Source organism: Sus scrofa, chromosome 16 (genome assembly GCF_054392235.1).
Source record: "Sus scrofa isolate SSC_HxYL_T2T_F1_AM1 chromosome 16, Sscrofa_HxYL_maternal_Yorkshire_Landrace_v2.0, whole genome shotgun sequence".
Classification (NCBI taxonomy): Eukaryota; Metazoa; Chordata; class Mammalia; order Artiodactyla; family Suidae; genus Sus; species Sus scrofa.
In genome coordinates, this window is record NC_139398.1 from 58,502,934 (window position 1) to 58,515,099 (window position 12,166).

General features: G+C 44.4%; 1 long non-coding RNA gene across 7 annotated transcripts in view; it reads right to left on the minus strand.

Moving 5' to 3' along the window:
- Nucleotides 1-868: 868 nt before the first annotated feature.
- The window catches only part of LOC110257262 (uncharacterized), an 88,465-nt gene continuing 77,167 nt past the window's right edge, over nucleotides 869-12,166 (minus strand). The window contains exons 3-4 of one of the 7 annotated variants that reach the window (XR_014831490.1): nucleotides 10,057-10,270; nucleotides 869-3,309 (exon numbers count right to left, since the gene is read on the minus strand). This is a non-coding gene — a long non-coding RNA (uncharacterized LOC110257262). Of the gene's footprint in view, nucleotides 4,256-6,444; nucleotides 10,271-12,166 lie in introns of those variants that run through there. The other 6 variants (XR_014831489.1, XR_014831491.1, XR_014831487.1 and 3 more) reach the window with 6 other exon arrangements.

Consider the following 12,166-nt stretch of genomic DNA (forward strand, 5'->3'; position numbering starts at 1 on the left):
TTAACAAGCCATTTAGTAAATTTAACTCTTTCCTTATCCTCCTTGAGCTGCCATGACCCAAAGTTTTGGCCATTTCCATCTACAGGATGTAATTGATAGGGTGACAGATTTCACCTCACCCTAGAAAAGCTCTTAAACCGTGACTGTTTTATGTATGCACAAACCTATAACTAGGAACAATGCTTATATGACACGTAACATGGGCTGGACATTGTTAAATTTTTGAAAAATACGTAATCCTCATAATAATCCTAGAATAGAGGTGATATTGTGATGCCCATTTTACATATGAAAAAGTTAAGGCACAGAAATTAAGAAATTCACCCAGGCGTCACACAGCTGGTATCAGGCAGTGTGTTTCTTACCCACTTCAATGAAGTGAACTGAATTTTAGTTTGAGTTTCTTCCCAAGGAGAGCCTGAGGCAGGGGCTTGAATGCAAGCCATTTTTGGGAGATGATCCCAGGTAACAAAAAAGAGAGGAGGGGGTGAGGGTAGGGAGACTGGGAGGCAAGAGGAGCCCATACAAAGAAGCATCATTCAGAGACCTCTGAGAATCTTGGAGAAAGCCTGCAGGATCATCGACCTGAAGGAGGGTAGGCTGCAGCACACAGGGTCCCCCTGCCCCCCCCCCCCCCATTGTGAAAGTCACTGTAAAGGTGACCACTCTTCATCTGGGCTGCATTTATGCAGTAAGTGGGCTGGGAGAAGGTCATGAGCAGATGTGGAAATATGTGGGGCACTGTCAGCTCGAAGGGGCCCTGGTATGGGCTGTGGCTGAAATCAGAGGTGAGCTGCGGTGATGTGATAAGGTTCCAGCAACATTCACACAGACTGACATGGGAGGGTGAAGGACTGTTCCTGGGGAATGTTAACACAGAAGATTTGAGTTTATTGGCTGGATAATCCCTTCATGTAGGAATACTTTATCATTCTTTACATAAGAGTTCATAGGGGCCACCACACTTTGGCAATAATAAATACATTCTACCTTTATCATTGTAATTATCCATAGTAACAAGAAGCACAATTTAAGGGAATACTGTCATTTGCATCTGACTTCTTTTCACTCAAGTCAAATACTATTTACACATGACCCCCTAACAGTAGAAGGTCCAATGGATAAATAAGTCCTTTTGAAATATGTGTTAACATACTCCAGCTTTGGTCAGTTGGAGGGAGGAAACTTCTTGTAGACTCCCCACCAGAGGCCATCGTGACTAAATGCACAAGATTCCCAAACTCCTGATGAGAATTTCCAAGGCAGGAAAATATTTCACACAGGAATGTGCATGTGTGTTCTCTTGCTAAATAAAAGCTATCAGTTGATGATGGGACTTTTGAAAACTGGAAGCTGACCTGCTGCATCCACTGTAATGCCATGCCTCCTATCTGTCTGCAGAACCCCCAAGTGAGGAGCAGGAGGACATTTGGTGAAGACCCAGTTTTGTTCACTGACTCGCCGTTGTGGTTAAGGTTAAAGAAATGGAGTCTTCCCCCTCTGGGCCACTGGCTGTTTCTAAGTTTGGAGGTTCTAGTTGGTCAGTCAGGATGCTTTCTGAGGAATCATGTATTGGGATTGTGGGGAGCCGGGGTCAGCTCAGGTCACATCCAAGTACCATTCAGTCCCACCCAGGCAGCTGGGCAGGATTTGGTACTGTTGGTGAAAGGATGGGATGGAGGTCAGCTTTGTTGGTTTGACCCCTCAGTGGACCTGTCATCCTGGAACAATTCCATGGCCACAGAGTGTAACCTCATTTCAAGCCGTGGTCTCCTTCATGCCACTCTCCTGGCTCATCCAGGGAACAAAAAAGAGGCTGTGGATGATTCTGCGCACATCATCATTTCCACTGGGAGAAAACCTCAAAACCTTTGGCCGTTTTCCCAAAGGCCACACGGACAATCGGGAAGCATGTGAAGGCGATTGGTGCCTAGAGAGGGGATTCCTGTAGAGTCAGGGCAGCACCAGTTTCTCTGTACTGTTTTCCTCTCCAGGTTGAGATCATCCATAGTCACCCTCCCTGTGTTTTGTTTTTGATCATTGCTAAGTTTTTTCCTTTAGTGATTTGATGATTATATTGTCTCCCTGGTCCTGACTGTCAGCACATCCTCCCTTCTCAGGAAATGGAAAAGGGGGATATAATTAGACTTCAACAGGGGATGTGCAGATAGAACATGGAACGATAATCTCTTGGGGCAACAAAATGTGTTGAGGGCTCCACTCTGATGTGCTGGAATCTTACTTACTATGGGAAGGGTCAGCGAGAAGAAAAAGGATAATTCGAGATTGCCAGAGGAGATTAAAAGAAAGGGCAGTGATTGCGAGGTTGCTGGTTATTGCAAAGGATACAAACGTAACTCGGCTTAAGCAAAAATGTGAATGTCTTTCTCACATCGGTGGGAGATTCAAAGGGTCAGGCAGATTTTGGGTTCATACGTATGCAAGGATTCAAAGGAGGTTGGCAGGTTTCTTTTTCTTTCGGCTCTGCTTGATTCTGATGTCTTCCTTGTCAGTTAGACCCCTTCTCCATGTAGCAAGATGGCTGCAGGAAGCTCCAAGCTCATCATGTCTCAAAATGTGCTTGCAGGGCCAGAGAAGGCAAGAGGCAAAATCTTTCCTAGAAGCTCTGGGGCTCTGAATTAGTCAGGAGAGGTGGGATGTGCTGTGGTAACAATCAATCCCCAATTCTGAGGCTCAACACTCAGGTTTATTTCCTGTTCCTATTACATGTTTCATGTGTGTCCTTGATCATGAGGGACCATTTTGTAGCTGCACAACCTGGGACTCAAGATTTCCTTTATTGTTACAGCAGCAGAAGGAAAAGAACCAGAGAATTCAGTATGGGTTTTTCACTGCTTTCACCCAGAAGTGACCAAGATATCATGTCCTCTTCTTTTCTTCAGCCAGAATTAGCCCCAGGGTCCTGCCTAATGGCACGGAGATTAGAAATGAGAAAGAGGACTAGAACGTTCGATACGCATCACTGCCCAGCCACACCTGCTGTGGGGCATATGCCCATCTTTAGGTCAGGACTGTGGCCAGAGGATTAAATACTTCCATTGCTGAGCCAAGGCTATATGCCATCCCAGGGACTGGTGAAGGGTCTCAACGCAAACCTCTTCAGAGATCCAGCAGCGCTAGGCCTAGGTCGAGAGCTGATCCTCTGCCTGGACGAGCTCTTAGTAATCAGATGTTTAAAACCTCAGAAAGCATATTTCTGCCATGTTTCCCCAAAGTGAAATTTCCACTCAACATGACGTTCGGCGAATAGTCACAGGGTGATGACTGAGATCACAGAGCCTGTGTCATCTGAAAGGGAGAGGATGCTAGGATCTCTGGAACCTGACTCAGACCACATGCCTGGGAAGACTGCCAAGGGAGGCGGATCATGAACATTCACCCATGGCCAGGAAGAGGCAGTTCGGTGGGTGAAGCTGCTCTAAGACCAGCCCTACCCAGGTTTGGTTTAAGCAATGGCCCTGTGCATTCTCTGTCTCCTGGAAAGAGGGGGATGGAGAGTGGTAGATGGAAAAAAGGGCCTCCAGAGGTGCCCACAACCTAATCCCTAGGTCCTGGGATTATATAAGGTTATGTGACAAAGGGGAATTAAGGTTGCTCAACGACTGACCTTTAGATGGGGAGAGTATCCTGGACTATCCATGTGGGCCCAGTATAATCAGAAGGGTCTTTATAAATGGAAGAGGGGAGCCAGAGAGAGGGCAGCATGGAAAGGACTCAGCCAGATCTTGCTGGCTTTGAAGGTGGGATGAGCCAAGGAATGTGGGTAGCCTCTGAAAGATGGAAAAAGCAATGAAACAGATTCTTCCCCAGTACCCCCAGAAAAATAGCAGTTTTGCCAAACTTGATGTTAGCCCAGTGAGATTTCTGTGAGACCTCTGATCTCCAGGACTGGGAGATAATAAATTTGTGTCATTTTAAGCCTCTAAGTTTGATTTAGTTTGTCACAGCCGCAGTAACCACACTGTGGCTCAGGTGTTTAGCAGTATCCCCCCAGAAAGTACACAGGAGAGGGGTTTAGATCTGATCCTCTGGACTGGAACAGAGCTGTGCGCACCTCCCAGGCTGGTCTCAGGAGATGAATGGGACCACGGGATTCCAGGGAGGGCAGATGCTATGATTTCTGTGATGGGGAAGAAGACCGAGCTCAAAGAAGGTACCAGGTAACAAGGTCCTTCTTGGCCCACTGTGTTTAAGGCAGTTTAGAGTTTTGACATCCTTTGACTCTTGCTTTTATCTTAAATATGAAGATCAAATTGGAACATGTAATTGTAATGTATACATGTAAGGATAACCTGACCCCCTTGCTGTACAGTGGGAAAATAAAATTTAATAAAAAAAAAAAAACAAAAAAACAAATTGGAACATGTAAAAATCAAACCACAACACAAACAACTGGATATTTTTCCATCAGGATCAGGTGGATGGAGAACTCAAAAACTAAACTTTGCAAAAACTCAAACTTTATAAGCTAAACCTACAGATCTAGCAGTAAATGAGTCCAAATTGAGAGTCATGGACAGCCTGGGTTTGGAAAGGTGACTTTGCTAATCATCCTCACATAAGTCCCTCCTCACAGTGCGAGCTCTATCACGGTCATACAGCAGGAGGTAAGAAATTCCCTCTGAGGCACTACGGGATCTGTGCTGTCTCTGCAGTGCTGGGATGCAGGTCTGATCCCTGGCCGGGCACAGTGGGTTAAGGATCCCATGACTGCAGCAATGGCTCTGATCTGACCCCTGGCCTGAGAACTCCATATGCCAAGGGGCAGCCAAAAAAAGGAAATAAAAAGAAAAAGGAGATGATTATGAAAGCAATATTCTTTCATGGTTAGCTGGAGAGCTTGTGCATATGGCCACCTACACACATCCCCACAGACACAGAGACAGCTAAAACTTTCATCTCTTCCATTAGCCTGTCTGCCAAGAAGTAGTAGATGCTAGCAAGAAAGACTTGCCTCCTTTGAATCAAATGGTCTTCCCCTCCCACCTTTGAGCACTGCCCCACAGCACAGGTAGATTACAAACAGGACCAGAGGAATGAGGCATCAACAGCTGGTAATGAGACTCTGGGCTCATCGCTGCCCTGAGGGGAATAGCAAGAGAGTGCTCTGATCGTTTCACAGAGGCTGGGAGCCTGCGTGCTGTGAGCTAATGGTCCCAGTCTTGTTCTTAGGCAGGCACATGTTCGCATTAAGCTTGAACTTGAGTGCTGGTCTATTACTTATCAGCATTGGAGTTATCCAGAGCAGACAGACCACTCTAACATTTGGATCTCATTAGCACCCTTCCCGGCAATTACCCTTACACAGCAAAGGCAGGGAATCAACCTACTTACAGAAGCTAAAGTATTTTCAGAGCCCCTTCCGGGAACAGTCCTGCTTCAGGACAGCTGAGGCTGCGGACTGCTGAGATGTTTGGCCACCCGTCCTGGGTACCCACTGTACTTGGTTTGTGGCACAAGAAGGCTTCACAACTCTGGGCTTTAGTTACCAGATTTCATCAAGTAGACATGTGCCAACCTAACACAGGAGGGATAGGAAACCCTTGTCTATTGAGCATCAGTGTGCCAGGCACATACCTATGCTTTAATCTCTGTCAAGCTGAGATGGTTATTCTCAGTTCCGAACTTGGGAAAATACTAAAGTTAAGTTTGCCCAAGTAGTGGAGCCCAAGCCTTCTCAGGAGCTCCTCGGGCCATCAGCTGTGTGCTAAAGTCTCCTTCTAAAAACTCCCACTTCTTTGTGATGGAACATGATGGAGGATAGTGTGTGAAAAAAAAATGTGTGTGTGTACATATATATATTAAAAACTGTGTATATATACACGTGTGTGTATATATATATTTTATATATATATATATATATATATATATATAACTGGGTCACTGCTGTACAGCAGAAATTGACAGGACATTGTAAATCAATGACAATAATTTTTTTTTAAATCTCACTCCTCTTGCTGGTTTTCTGTGTGATCTAAATAAACTTTTTTTTTTTCCATCTCTGGGATACAGTTTCCTAACAAGTGAATATGAAAGAGAGAGCACGCGTCTTCACGGAGCATCTTGAAGATGAACATCTATGTTTTAGATGGTTGGCTGGCACGAGGTCTGAACTTGGTTTCAGAAGATGGATGTGTGAGTCTCTGTTCTTCTCTTTATAAAATGTTAGGGTAAATCATTTAATCTCCCTAATCCTTCTCACAGACGTTTGTAAAATGAAGGAAATAGTTCCCACCTTACATTGAAGGCCTGTTATGAGGATCAAGTGGAATAATAGGTGCAAAATTCCTATTTACTTGTAAGGTGTTCTGAGCTCAGAGAAGAAAGAATATATCGTTAAGGCTCTGTATTGTAATTTTAAAAATCAGGACAAGAAGTCTACACCTTTCTTATGATGAGGTTCCCCTTCAGATGTTCCATTAACTTTGGAAGTGAGTTCCAGAGTTGCTATCATAATATTAGCTACCATTTATTGACAGCCTGCCCTGAATACATTATTTTTCATCTTCACAGGTCACTCCTTCAAGCAGATATTACTGTCTACAATTAAAACCTGAGAAACTAAAAAAAAAAAAAAAATCCAAAAGCCCAAACAACACTCCCTTCCATAAAAAAAAAACCCTGAGAAACCAAGACATAGAGGTTAAGTAATTTGCTCAAGTGGAAGATATGAACTCTATGTTCTCTGTCTTTAATTTTATAGGAAAAAAATCCTTCAAAATGTTATTAATCTATTATATAATCTGCTTATGTATAAATTTGATAATTTATATAGAAACAATATACAGCCTCTGAGACTCCTAAAGAATTCATACTGATTCCTAATTCTTGTATTTTCTGCTGATCCTTTGTTTCTGCTTCCTCCCTTTCTTTAACTCGAGTATGGCAACAAATATAGGATAAAACAGGTCAGATGCTGCCAAAATCAATATATTCAACCAAACCAATAAACCAATGTGAGGCGGTCTGAGCTTGGGTTGCCACTGACCCTTACCCTGGTTGGCCCTGGCAAGGGGCCGTCTGTTCTGCCTGAGCTCAGTTTGGAGTGCAGGGCAAAGGGCAAATTTCATGGCAGACAGGCAGGCTCATCCAGCCCTGGACAAAAATGCCCCAGCTCCCCTCCATCCCCCTGGACCTTCTGCTTAGCTTTTATTTTCTTTCTTGGAACAAATGTGTAAAGGAGGAAAAGATTACAACTAGATCACAGGGTGGAAATGCAGTGTCAGTGGGGGATGGAATGTCTTCACATAGAAAGAAGCCCCATTAGCCTTGCTCCCCAATTCCAGATGTGTTTGATTTAGGTGGAAGAGGGCATATATGGTATGGATGGTGTGTGAAACTGGGCTGTTAAGATGAATATCTCCATCTATCTACTTTCATTTTGTGTTCATACAACTGTCTTAACCTCTCTGGACCTGTTTTATCATCTCTAATGAGTGAATAACCTATAGAGTTACTGTGAGGACTAAGTGTCCCAACACAGTGACTAGCACATAGAAAACACTTAAGAAATCAGTTGGGTGGAAAGGGAAGTAAGTTCATTCTCATGTAAACTGAAGAAGACCTGGTGTGTTCCTGGCCATGCACTGGGATTCTGGGAGGAACCATAGTCATTATATTCCCATAGAGTGGTCCTATATGACCCAGAAATGCCTTTTTGGATTGCCGGCTTAGGAGTGACCAGAATTTTCAGGAATGGTACCCAATCTCTGATGAATACAATGTTTTCTTTAATGGTGGTGTGGGCACCACTTGAGTCATAATCACCTTGAGTGTCTTGCAAAATGCACATGACTGGGCTCGACCCAGCCCATCTTGGCAGGGGGAGTGGGTGGGAATGTTCTCCTTGGTTCTCTCTTGATCCAGAGCCTGATGGAATTAGCCAACCTGAGGCTGGGCCAGGAGAATAAGGAAGTGAGACTCCAGGGAGAGGACACAGCTGAGCATTTCTCTGAGATCCTCTCCACCTCTCAGCTTGGTGAAGCCTGCCACTGAATTCCCAAGGGCAGAGGAGAGTCTAGGTTTGCAAGCTCTTCCCGCCACTGAAGAGAATACTGCAGGATACTTTATGACCGAGAGGCATTTTCTAGGCTTTTCTTAGTACCCCTGGGATACTCCAATAATCATAATCAAACACTTACTCTAGGAAGCTTTACTCGGAGCCAGAGCAATAAAAAAGAATAAAATACAACCCATACCTGGGATACTGTGGACAGGTGACCCACTGGCAAGACAAAGTAACCCTTGATAAAGTAATTTAAGAGAGCATAGATTGTAACAAACTGTGACTTGTTAAACATGGGCTCTGATACAAGGTAGAACGTAGTCCCACTCTTGTATGGCTCACTCCCCATATACCAGGAACTCTGCTTCTTTATCCTTTAAGCAAGGAAAGTGAATATGGCTGAGCCAAGACGAAGTCTTGGGTGACTTGGGGTATGTTTGTGATGCATTGCAAAAGGTCATGAACTTTGCACAAGAGGACTCTGTGGCCTCTGGGGAATGATGGGCTGTGGAAGGAAGAAGAGGGAACATGGGAAAGGCTCACAGCCAATGAGATGCAACACACTGAGGACTCTACGGGGACTGGGGGACAAGTTCTGAGAAGAGGCCTCTCCCTTTCCTAACTTCACAGGGTCTGAGTGGCACTGGACACTGTGACAAGGGGCAAGACCCTGACGCTTGAGCTTAACCCCAAAACCACTTCCAGATGTCTACTTCATTCTGAAAATTTATCTGTGCCTTTCTGAGTTTCCTTTTTCTCATCTTACAAAATTCAGAAGATGATTTTTTTAAATCACAGGTTGGTTGTATTAAATAACAGAATTTACACAGCTGTGCTCTATAAACTCTCATGTGCCAGACACTTAATATTATTTTTTAGAATGCACAACTCCCTTTCCACATCAGATAAGAAACAGTGAGGGGGAACTTTTGTTATTTCTCACACAATGTCATACCCAGAATAGATTCAGAGAACATGTTACCAGCTGAATTGATCACCCTCTCATGTGTTACTCCCTCAATAATGCAAAGAAACATTTCTGCTCTGGTTAAGTTCTAGGCTAGGAGCTTGGTGTTCAGGAGTACTTTGCAGAGAAGTAAACATTCCAGAAGCCCTGACATCATTACAAACCAGCCTTAATTGTCTACTCTTAGTCTCCTCAGGTGACAGGAGTCCTGCCTTGAAAAAAGTAGGTTTGTGAGTCTGAACAGTCAGAAAAGGACAGAGAAGTGTGAGTGTAGAGATGGCTATTTTCTTGCTAGTGGATCTTTCAGCTAAAAAATTATCCAAGGCACCTACTTCCAAGAAAGAAACCCATCTTGGGACCCTGGCACATGGGGCCAGCCTTATGGTGCTTGGAGTGTGCAATTCTGCCAACCATGGGACCTCACCCACTTGGATGAAAAATCAAGCATCCCAGAGGAGTGGGTCTCTACCTGACTTTGGAGAACCCCATACCTACCACCCAATCCTCAGTGCATAAGACAGAGACTGGAAGGGGTGGATGCCTGTGACAACTTGGTCTAGTTTCTATGCCCTCAGAAAGGTCACCTCAGAGGGTGCAGCATCATCCACGGACAGGGGCAAGCAGCTTCTACCTTTGGATCCAGAACATGCTGGAGAAAAAGCTTGCAGGGATGGTTCCCTCTGCCAGGCAATGACTGGCTGCCTGACCAGAGCTTGAGATAACTCCTGGCAACAGTGGAGGCTGATGAGTCACCAGTGAGGTTTCCAGCCCATTCTTACACCCTAAGAAGAACCGTGGTTACTGATTTGCATCAGCACACCTCTATTTTGGGCAGGTCTTTCCTGCAGTTGGGGTTTCCTGCAGGGTGTGTTAAACATTTGGTATCTCTTGAGGTCCCCTCCACTCAGATTTGCCATCTCCAGCCTGTCAAGTCACCTTGGCAACATAGGCTACCCATAATGTCAGATGGAGGTAAGACTCACACACCAAGGTTTACTTAATCACTTTCTCATTCACATTGCTCAGATTCTCATCAGCTGAGGTAATATGATAAGATACTTGCATCTTGGTTTCATGCCTGGGGCGTGAGAGAGGCCTCTTCAGTGTGGTTCCATTTCCTTTCTCTGTTTCGGAGGTCATGAGGTTGGAAAATCCAAAGGCATGTGTGGTTCTGTCCTTGCATCTCTTCGTGGTGGCAGGCTGTTACAAGATGGTGGGCTCAGCTCTGATGAGTGAAGCTTCTGCTCTTCAAGATGTGGTCCATGGAACAGCAACATCTGTCAGATGTGCAGAATCATCAACCCACCCCAGACCTACTACATCGGAATCAGCATTTTAACAAGATGTCAGGTTATGTGTATTAATGTTAACGTTTGGGAAGCACCAACTTAAACCACCATGAGGGGTCTTGGGTGAGCCTGACCACATAGGGTCAGAAGGTAAGAGTGATACCAGGTAAATTGGTCAACACTCTCCTACCAGGGTCCCACAACACAGGAAAGCAGAGTCTCCTAAAGCCACCCTCCCTCATTCATGAGGGCCCTCAGGCAAGTAATTTTGATGCTATGCCACTTGACTGACAGCCTTTCCAAGTCTGTTAAATAAAATAATGGCTGCCAAGCACCCCAGACCCAATTGTAGGTGCTGAGATCCACCAATTCAGTAGGTAGAACTTGTCCTCGTTAAGCCATCAGATGCCTAGAAACCACACTGTCATTTCGATGACACCTACGGAAACCACACAGCTACTTGAAGCTGTATCCCCTCAGTTCAGAAAATCTGAATGGGGGCCCAAGAAAAGATAAAGAGCATGGACCAGAAAGAAGTAAAATGAAAGATTTAGAGTGTTGGAAGGCAAGATTGCCTCCCTGTTTTAAAAAGTAATGATTCAATTTCCTCTTACATTTCAACTTCCTTTCATTTGCAGGCTGTTTCTGCCATTTTCTCAGTGGTTTTCATAATTATCATTCAGCTCATAAGATGCTTGCTCATCTGTGCACAGAGGCTCCGCGGCACTGTGTGGGTGTGTGTGGGGAAGGGGGCGACAGACAGCGCTGTGGACAAGGATGTGCTACGCTCTCCAGTCTCTCCTACCTGCCTACCTCACAGCAGACACTGTATACTGTGAAGCACTCCTGGCCCTCAGAAGAGAAGGGCAAATTATTAAGGAATTTAACATAGTCATTGTAATAAGATCAGACTTGTAAATTATTCTTTCTGGTACCTGTTGCCACGAACATCTATCTGAGGCTGGCGGAACTGTGGCCTCAGCAACAGGTGAGCATCAGGCTTCTGGTGCACATCATGAACTAAGGCTCGCACTCACAGAGTAACAGCTTTGAGGCAGACGGACAGACAGCCCCTGATTCATCCTTAGGACCGCAGCGAATAGACAAAGGGGGAAAATGTTCTCTTATAGGTGATTAGACTGGTGTAAGACTTATTGAATAACTTCCTCCTCTGTCATTGTTATCATAATGTCATGGATGATACATGTTTTGGAAGGCTGACTATGCAGATAGTATTTGCTTTCTCGTGGGTTTTATGTTATGGAGATCTGAATGAAAATCTTTACTAATAGACCAGATTGGGCAAAATCCCTAAGAAAATAAATAATGGCCTTTAAAGGATAGCAAAATCTCTTATCTGATAACACACTTCTCAGCTGGGCCACTTTTGTTAATAAAACTAAAACTCTATCATATTCAGAGAGACCAGATCTTTATTTTGAGTCTAACTGGCCCAACTTGTGTGACATGTCCTCTCCTAGACCAATCCAACTACAACCAGGGGATGAAGTCACATAAAAAATGTACCTGAATGGAATTATAGACTCTCATAGTAAGTGAAGTAAGTCAGAAAGAGAAAGACAAATACCATATGATATCACTTATATCTGGAATCTAATATATGGCACAAATGAAGCTTTCCCCAGAAAAGAAAACCATAAACTTGGAGAACAGACTCGTGGTTGCCAAGGGGGAGGGGGAGGAAGTGGGATGGACTGGGAATTTGGAGTTAATAGATGTAAACTATTGACTTTGGAATGGATAAGCAATGAAATCCTGCTGTATAGCACTGGGAACCATATCTAGTCACTTATGATGGAGCATGATAATGTGAGAAAAAAGGATGTACATATGTATGTGTGACTGGGTCACCTTGCTGTACAG